This window comes from Theropithecus gelada, chromosome 19 (genome assembly GCF_003255815.1).
Source record: "Theropithecus gelada isolate Dixy chromosome 19, Tgel_1.0, whole genome shotgun sequence".
NCBI lineage: Eukaryota > Metazoa > Chordata > Mammalia > Primates > Cercopithecidae > Theropithecus > Theropithecus gelada.
Window position 1 is genome coordinate 42,363,314 of NC_037687.1, and position 8,162 is coordinate 42,371,475.

The window sequence follows — 8,162 nt, forward strand, 5'->3', positions numbered from 1 at the left end:
AGATGTGGACCAGGCACGGTGGTTCATGCCTGTAATCCCAGCACTTTGGGAGGCCAAGGCAGGCGGATCACCTAAGGTCAGGAGTTTGAGAGCAGCCTGGCCAACATGGAGAAACCCATCTCTACTAATAAAAAAAAATACAAAATTAGTGGGGCGTGGTGGCACATGCCTGTAATCCCAGCTACTCGGGAGGCTGAGGCAGGAGAATCTCTTGAGGCTGCAGTTGCGGTGAGCCAAGATCAGGCCATTGCACTCCAGCCTGGGCAACAAGAACAAAACTTCATCTCAAAAAAAAAAAAAAATATATATATATAAAATGCATTGCTGCTTAGACATGTTTGGATACTTACCAGCAGCCGTCATGAGAATGATAGATTCTTTAATGTGTGAAAAGTTGTAATGCAGGGTGAGTAAATATCCACTAATAGTTTTATTTTATTGCCTCATGTTAAAGTTATAATTTGTCACATAATTAGCATTGATTGCATTAAATATTAAGCAGTTGACATTCCTCTAGATCTGCACTGTCAGGTAGATACACTAGCCACCAGCTACATGTGGCCATTTTAAATTAATTTAAATTTAATAAGACATAAAATTGAGTTCACACCAGTAGGACTAGTCACAATTAAGAGTTCAATAGCCTTATGTATTGGACTTTACAGATACAGTAGTCCCCCCTTTATCTAATGTTTCCTTGTTGTTACTCTCTTGCTGTGCCTAATTTATAAATTAAACTTTATCATAAGTACATATGTATAGTAAAAAAATAGGATGGTTTGGTGCCATCCTTGGTTTCAGGCTTCCCCTGGGGGTCTTGGAACATAACCCCTGCAAATAAGAGGGACACTACTATATACAAAGTTTTCATTATTGGAAAACTTTCTGTTGGATAGGAATATTCTGAATACTTACGTTCTATTCACATACAAAATAATCTTATGGATTTAACAAATTAAATATTGCCAAGCACTTAATTATCATATGCAAAATTAATTGAGCAATTTTAGGTATATATTAAAAATCATAGGCTGGGTGTGGGTGGCTCACGCCTTTAATTCCAGCACTTTGGGAGGCTGAAGAGGGAGTCAGGAGTTCAAGAACAGCCCTGGCAACATTGTGAGACCCTGTGTCTACAAAAAAATTTTTTTTTTAATTAGTCAGGTGTGCTGGTGCATGCCTGTAGTCCCAGCTACTCTGGAGGTCGAGGCAGGAGGATTGCTTGATCCTAGGAGTTTGAGGTTGCAGTGAGCTATGATGGCACCACTGCGCTCCATCCTGGGCAATACAGTGAGGCCCTGTCTCTAAAAAAGAAAAGTCATTAATTTTTATCAGATACTTGAAAGCATCTTAAATATTTTAAAGTGGAAACAATATGCAAAAAAGTTGTAATATTCATTTATATTTTATTCTTACTTTTTTTTTTTTTTTGAGATGGAGTCTCACTCTGTCGCCCAGGCTGGAGTGCAGTGGCACGACCTTGGCTCACTGCAACCTCCACCTCCTGGGTTCAAGCATTTCTCTGCCTCAGCCTCCTGAGTAGCTGGGATTACAGGTGCCCACCACCACACCTGGCTAATTTTTTGTATTTTTAGTAGAGACGGGGTTTCACCATCTTGGCCAGGCTGGTCTTGAACTCCTGACCTTGTGATCCACCCACCTCGGCCTCCCGAGGTGCAGTGGCTCACACATGCTGGGGTTACAGGCGTGAGCCACTGCGCCCGGCTGTTCTTACTATTTTTTTGCACTTGTGTTCTTAGTCCTTCCCATTTTTCTCTCTACAGTTAATTGTAATTGAGCAATTTTTAGATACTCCTCTAGTTTCCATGGTCTTCACTGAGAGACACGCATGTAAAGATATAATCACAAAAAGTGAAAGCTTTACCATGTGGATTATCAACCACATATTTCTTGATCAGGGCCTTGGTCTTGGTGAGCTTATGGAAGAGGTCATTAAGTGTTTTTCTTTTAGCTTTTTCTTCTTAAATAAGCATTATTGAGATAAAGCAAGATATAATTTTAGGCTGAACACAGTGGCTCACTGCTATAATCCCCACATTTTGGGAAGCTAAGGTGGGAGGATTCTTTGAGCCCAGGAGTTTGAGAGCAGCCTGGGCAACAAAGCAAGACTCATCTCTACAAAAAGTAAAAAAAAATTCACTAGGTATGGTGGCATGCACCTGTAGTCCCAGTTACTCGGGAGGCTGAGGCAAGAGGATCGCTTGAGCCAGGAGTTGCAGGCTGCAGCAAGGGCACCGCTGCACGTTAGCCTGGACTACAAAGCAAGACCCTATCTCAAAAGAAAAATTAAAGTTTTGCTTACTTTTAAGACATAATAACAGGGTGGGATGTACCCTCCCATCTCAATAATTTTTAAAAATATATAGAATGATAGTTTTCAGACACTGAACAACAAGCAGACCATGATCCCCAATTGCAGAAACCACCAAGATGAACTCTATTATTTCTCCCAACTTAACATCTGGAGTATTTTCAGTCCATTGCTCAGGGAGAGTTAAGAGAAGCAGAGCCCGTTGTTCTTCCTGAATTGAGACACAAACTTGGGAGTCTGTGGAAGCCAGGATATGTGGAACAAAGTACTAGACAGGAACAACCTCCACGAAGAGATCTCTGGAGAGCTGCCAGGGAGTTCCCTTGAATCTTCAGCTGAAAGTACTGACCAGTTAGCTCATATGTGAAAACACCTGAAGCTGTGGAAAAACCGGCTTGAAATGAATAGAGGGAATAATCCTCATAGCTCCAACAAGTCCAGGAATAGCAAGTGTTACCGATAGCCAAAGTGGAAAAACCCTCATAATTCACAAGACCTTGGGTACTCAGACGGGTACTGTCTTAACAGAGAGGAAAAATTAGCTTTGGACTAATTAGTTTCGCTCTGGTCCTGCCTTATCAAAGCTGAAAAAGAACCAATGAAAAAGATCAAACTGTTTTCAAGTACATGAACTACATTTCAAAACAAAGCTCAAAAATACTTTAAAAATATACCGGAATACCTGGCAAGGTAACATTTCAATGTTTAGCATCCAATCAAAAGTTACAAGACAGGTGGGTGCAGTGGCTCACGCCTGTAATCCCAACACTTTGGGAGGCCGAGGTGGGTGGATCACCTGAGGTCAGGAGTTCCAGATCAGCCTGACCAACATGGAGAAACCCCATTTCTACTAAAAATACAAAAAATTAGCCAGGTGTGGTGGTGCATGTCTGTAATCCCAGCTACTCGGGAGGCTGAGGCAGGAGAATCGCTTAAACCTGGGAGGTGGAGGTTGCAGTGACCAGAGATCACACTATTGCAATCCAGCCTGGGCAACAAGATCGAGACTCCATCTCAAAAAAAAAAAAAGTTACAAGACATGCAAAGGACCAGGAAAACATGATACAAAAGGAGAAGCAAAATTGATTAATCAAAATTGTCTCACATACTAGAATTGATAGCTTATCAGAACAGTTATAATGATATTTCATATGCTGACAAAGGTAGACCAAAATGTAAGCACTTTTTTTTTTTTTTAAGACAGGGTATCACTCTTTGGCCCAGACTGGAGTGCAGTGGCCCAATCATGGCTCACTGCAGCCTCGACCTCTTGAGCTTAGTTGATCTTCCCACCTCAGCCTCCCTAGTAGCTGGGACTGCAGGCATGCACCACCATGCCCGGCTAATTTTTTGTATTTTCTAATAGAGACAGGGTCTTGCCTTAGCCTCTCACACTGCTGGGATTACATGTGTAAGCCACTGGCCAAAATATAAGCACTTTTAGGAGAATCATGGGAGATTTTTTTTAAACCACATTAAACATCTACAAATGAAAACTACAATGTCTGATATGTAAAATACTCTGGAGAAATGATTAGACATTGCAGGAAAAGGATTAGTAGGCTTAAAAATTTTCCCAATTGGTGAAAACTGTAGACTTACAAATTGAAGCAACTCAATGAATTCTAATCACAAGAAATGTAGAAATCTAAACAAAGACTGATCATAATCTAATTGCTTTAAAATAGTGATAAAGAATAAGTCAGCAGAGAAAGGAGACTATATAGAGAGGAACAAATGCAAGAATAAAAGTATTTCATGTTGAAACCAACATAACCTAGAAGACAGTTGAGCAAAATTATTTTGCTTTTTTTTGAGATGGAGTCTCGCTCTGTCCCCCAGGCTAGAGTGTGCAGTGGCGCCATCTCGGCTCACTGCAAGCTCCAAATCCCGGGTTCACGCCATTCTCCTGCCTCAGCCTCCAGAGTAGCTGGGACTACAGGCGCCTGCCAACACGCCCAGGTGATTTTTATGTTTCTGGTAGAGACAGGGTTTCACCATGTTAGCCAGGATGGTCTTGATCTCCTGACCTCATGGTCCGCCTGCCTCGGCCTCCCAAAGTGCTTGGATTACAGGCGTGAGCCATGGCGCCCAGCCTCAAAATTCTTATATAGTGCAGAAATGAAAAATATTACCTTGAATTCTGTATAATGTGAAAATACTTTTGTACAAAGGTGAAAATTTGTGGATGTCCGATTTTTTAGGCATCTAAAAGATGAGAGAATAGATTAATGCTTTCCTACACTCTAAGAAATGTTAAGGTTCTTCAGACAAATGGAAAGTGATATCAGATGGAAATTTGGACCTACATAGGACATGGCTAATATGTGGGTAAATATATCTTATTATTTAAATTGCTTAAAACATGATTGAGCTGGGTGTAGTGGCTCACACCTGTAATCACAACACTTTGAGAGGCTGAGATGGGAGGATCACTTGAGCCCCGGAGTTTGAGATCAACCTGGACAATACAGTGAGGCCCTGTCTCTGCAAAAAAAATTTTTAAATTAGCCAGATGTAGTGATGCACACCTATAATCCTAGCTACTCAGGAGGCTGAGGTAGGAGGATCTCTTGAGCCTGGGAGGTCGAGGCTGCTGTGAGCTGTGATTGCACCACTGCACTCCTGCCTGGGCAAGGGAGCAAGACCCTGTCTTTTAAAAACAATAAGATAGCCTGGGCTCAGTGGCTCATGCCTGTAATCCCAACACTTTGGGAGGCCAAGGTGGGTGGATCACTTGAAGTCAGGAGTTCAAGACCAGCCTGATCAACATGGTAAAACCCCGTCTCTACTAAAAATACAAAATTCTCCGGGCCTGGTGATGCGTGCCTGTAATCCCAGCTACTTAGGAGACTGAGGCAGGAGAATTGCTTGAATCCGGGAGGCAGAGGTTGCAGTGAACTGAGATCATGCCACTGCACTCCACTCTGGGCGACAGAGCGAGACTCTATCTCAAAAAATTTAAAAATAATAACATTATTACTATCTTTCAGAGAAACTATGAGAAAAAAATGGTTTTGCTTCCATTAACTTTAATTCTGACTCTTCATTTCTTGTTTAGATACAAATTTCTGATTCTGTCCTATTGTTTCTCTCTCAAGAATTTTCTTTAACATTTCTTATAAAGAAGATCTGCTAGCAACAAATGCTCTCAGTTTTTACCTGTTGAAAAGTCTGTATTTCTTTTTTATTTCTTTTGGTAACAACTTTGTATATAATTCACATTCCGTCCAATTCACTCATTTAAAGTGTAAAATTCAGTGGTTTTTAATGTAGTCACAATGTTATGAAACCTTCAGCACAATCAATTTTAGAACATTTTCATCACGCCAGCATGAAAGCCTACAGCCTTTGGCCACCTCCTGCCACCCTTCAATTTAGGAAACAATTTACTTTCAGTCTCTATAAATTAGCCCACATTGGAAATTTTATATGAGAAGAAATGTCACATAGTAGAAATCATAAATACGTGGTCTTTTGTACCAGCTTCATTCACTTGGAATAGTGTTCAAGGTTGATCTATGTTGTAGCTTGTATCAGATCTTCATTTCCTTATATTACCAAATAATAGTCCACTGTGTAGATATGCCACATTTTACTTATCTACTTATGAAATGAAGAACAATTGGGGTTTTTCTTTTCCAGTTTTTGGCTATCATGAATCATGCTGCTGTAAATATTTGCGTATAAGCTTTGTGAGAACATATGGTTTTAATTTGTCATGAGAATATACCTAGGACTAAAACTGCTACATTGTATGGTAACTGCATTCTTCTGAGGAACTGGCAGACTGTTTATACAATAGCTCTACCATTTTCCAGTGCCACCATCAATATATGTAGGGTTCTATTTCTCCAAATCCTATCAAAAATTTGTTATTGTGTATTTATTTGATTTTAGTCATCCTAAGTAGTATGAGTTGATATTTCATTGGTGTTTTGGGGGTTTTGATTTACATAGTCTTTTTTCTTTGTTTCCCAGGCTGGTTTCAAACTCCTAGGCTCAAGCAATCCTCCTGCCTCGACCTCCCAAAGTGCTGAGATTACATGCATGAGCCACTGCTCCTCACTGATTTGCATATTCTTGATGATTAATATAGAACATGTTTTCAAGTATTTAGTAGCTGTGTGTATACTTTTTTTTTTGAGAAATACTTATTTAATTACTTTGCCCATTTTTGTTGGGCTTTTTATTATTGAGTTGCAAGACTTCTTTGTATATTCTAGATACAAATCCCTTATTGAATACATAGTTTACAAACAATTTTTCTCATTCTTTGGGTAGCTTCTCACATTCTTGGTGGATTTTGAAGCACAATGTTTTACAATTTATGTCCAATTTCCTTTTTTGATGTTGTTGCTTGTGATTCTGATGTCACAGTTAAGAAACAATTGCTGACTATAGAGTCCAGAAGATCTATGCCTACATTTCCTTCTAAACGTTCTACTGTTTTAAGTCTTACGCTTACACTTAGGTGTTTGATCCATTTTGAGTTGATTTTGTATATGGTGAGAGGCAGGGAACTCAATTCATTATTTTCTGTGTGCATCTCTAGTTCCAGTCTTTGTTGAAAAGACTACTCTTCCCTTCCTTAAATTGCCTTGGTATCCTTGTTGAAAATAACATGTGGAGCCGGACACGGTGGCTCGCGCCTACAATCCCAGCAGTTTGGGAGGCCGAGGCGGGAGGATCACCTGATGTCGGGAGTTTAAGACCAGCCTGACCAACATGGTAAAACCCCGTCTCTACTGAAAATACAAAATTAGCCGGGCATGGTGGCGCATGCCTGTAATTCCAGCTACTCAGGAGGCTGAGGCAGGAGAATCACTTGCACCTGGGAGGTGGAGGTTGCGGTGAGCCAAGATTGCGCCAGAGCAAAACTCCATCTCAAAAAAAAAAAAAGAAAAAAAAAAGAAAAAGAAAATAATATGTGGAATCAATTTAATCCATTGATCTATGTGTGGTATTTCTGAGGGATTACTCAGGAGATTCAGGAGCAACAAATCCAAGAACTAATTAAGAGAAGAAATAAGTGATCAATAAGTTCTTAGACTGTAACTTTAATAGTTTTTTTTCCTTGACTATTTGTATTTTTGAATGGTGAATTTTTAGTTTTTGTTCCTTTTCCTCTTAGAGTACAGACGAATATTTTTTATTTTTAAAATTAATTTTATTTATTCATTTTTTTGAGACAAGGTCTTGCTCTGTTGCTCAGGCTAGAGTGCGGCGACACTATCATACCTCACTGAAGCCTGAACTCCCAGGCTCAACTGATCCTTCTACCTTTGCCTTTGGAGTAGCTGGGACCACAGGCGTATGTCACCACACCAGGCTAACGTTTGTTTTTGGTAGAGTTTGGGAGGAGAAGAGGGGTGTCTCACTATGTTTCTTAGGCTGGTCTTGAACTTCTGGCCTCAACTGATCCTCCTGCTTTGGCCTCCGAAAATGCTGGGATTAAATGCGTGAGCCACCGTGCCCGGCCTGTATTCATCAATATTTTATTAAGCCCAAGAAACAGGAAATCCGGACTATTATCTATTTGTCCGTTTTAGCTGTTGTAAATATTTCCCCAAAATTTACTTACCTAAAAATTTTTCTTATATTCATTTTTTACCATTTGGAAATTTTGGATGCTTATAAGTTACTACCAAGATTTACAAAGTATTACATGAAGATTCAAAAAACTTTTTTTAATTTCTTATTTTACGTTTAAGAAGCCTATCCCAGAACAAAAATAATAAAACTATTTAGCAGTTATTTCTTCAGATGATTTTTTAGTCAAGTTTTTAGTCAAATGTATTCGTGTCCAAAGATGAAGAACATAATAATG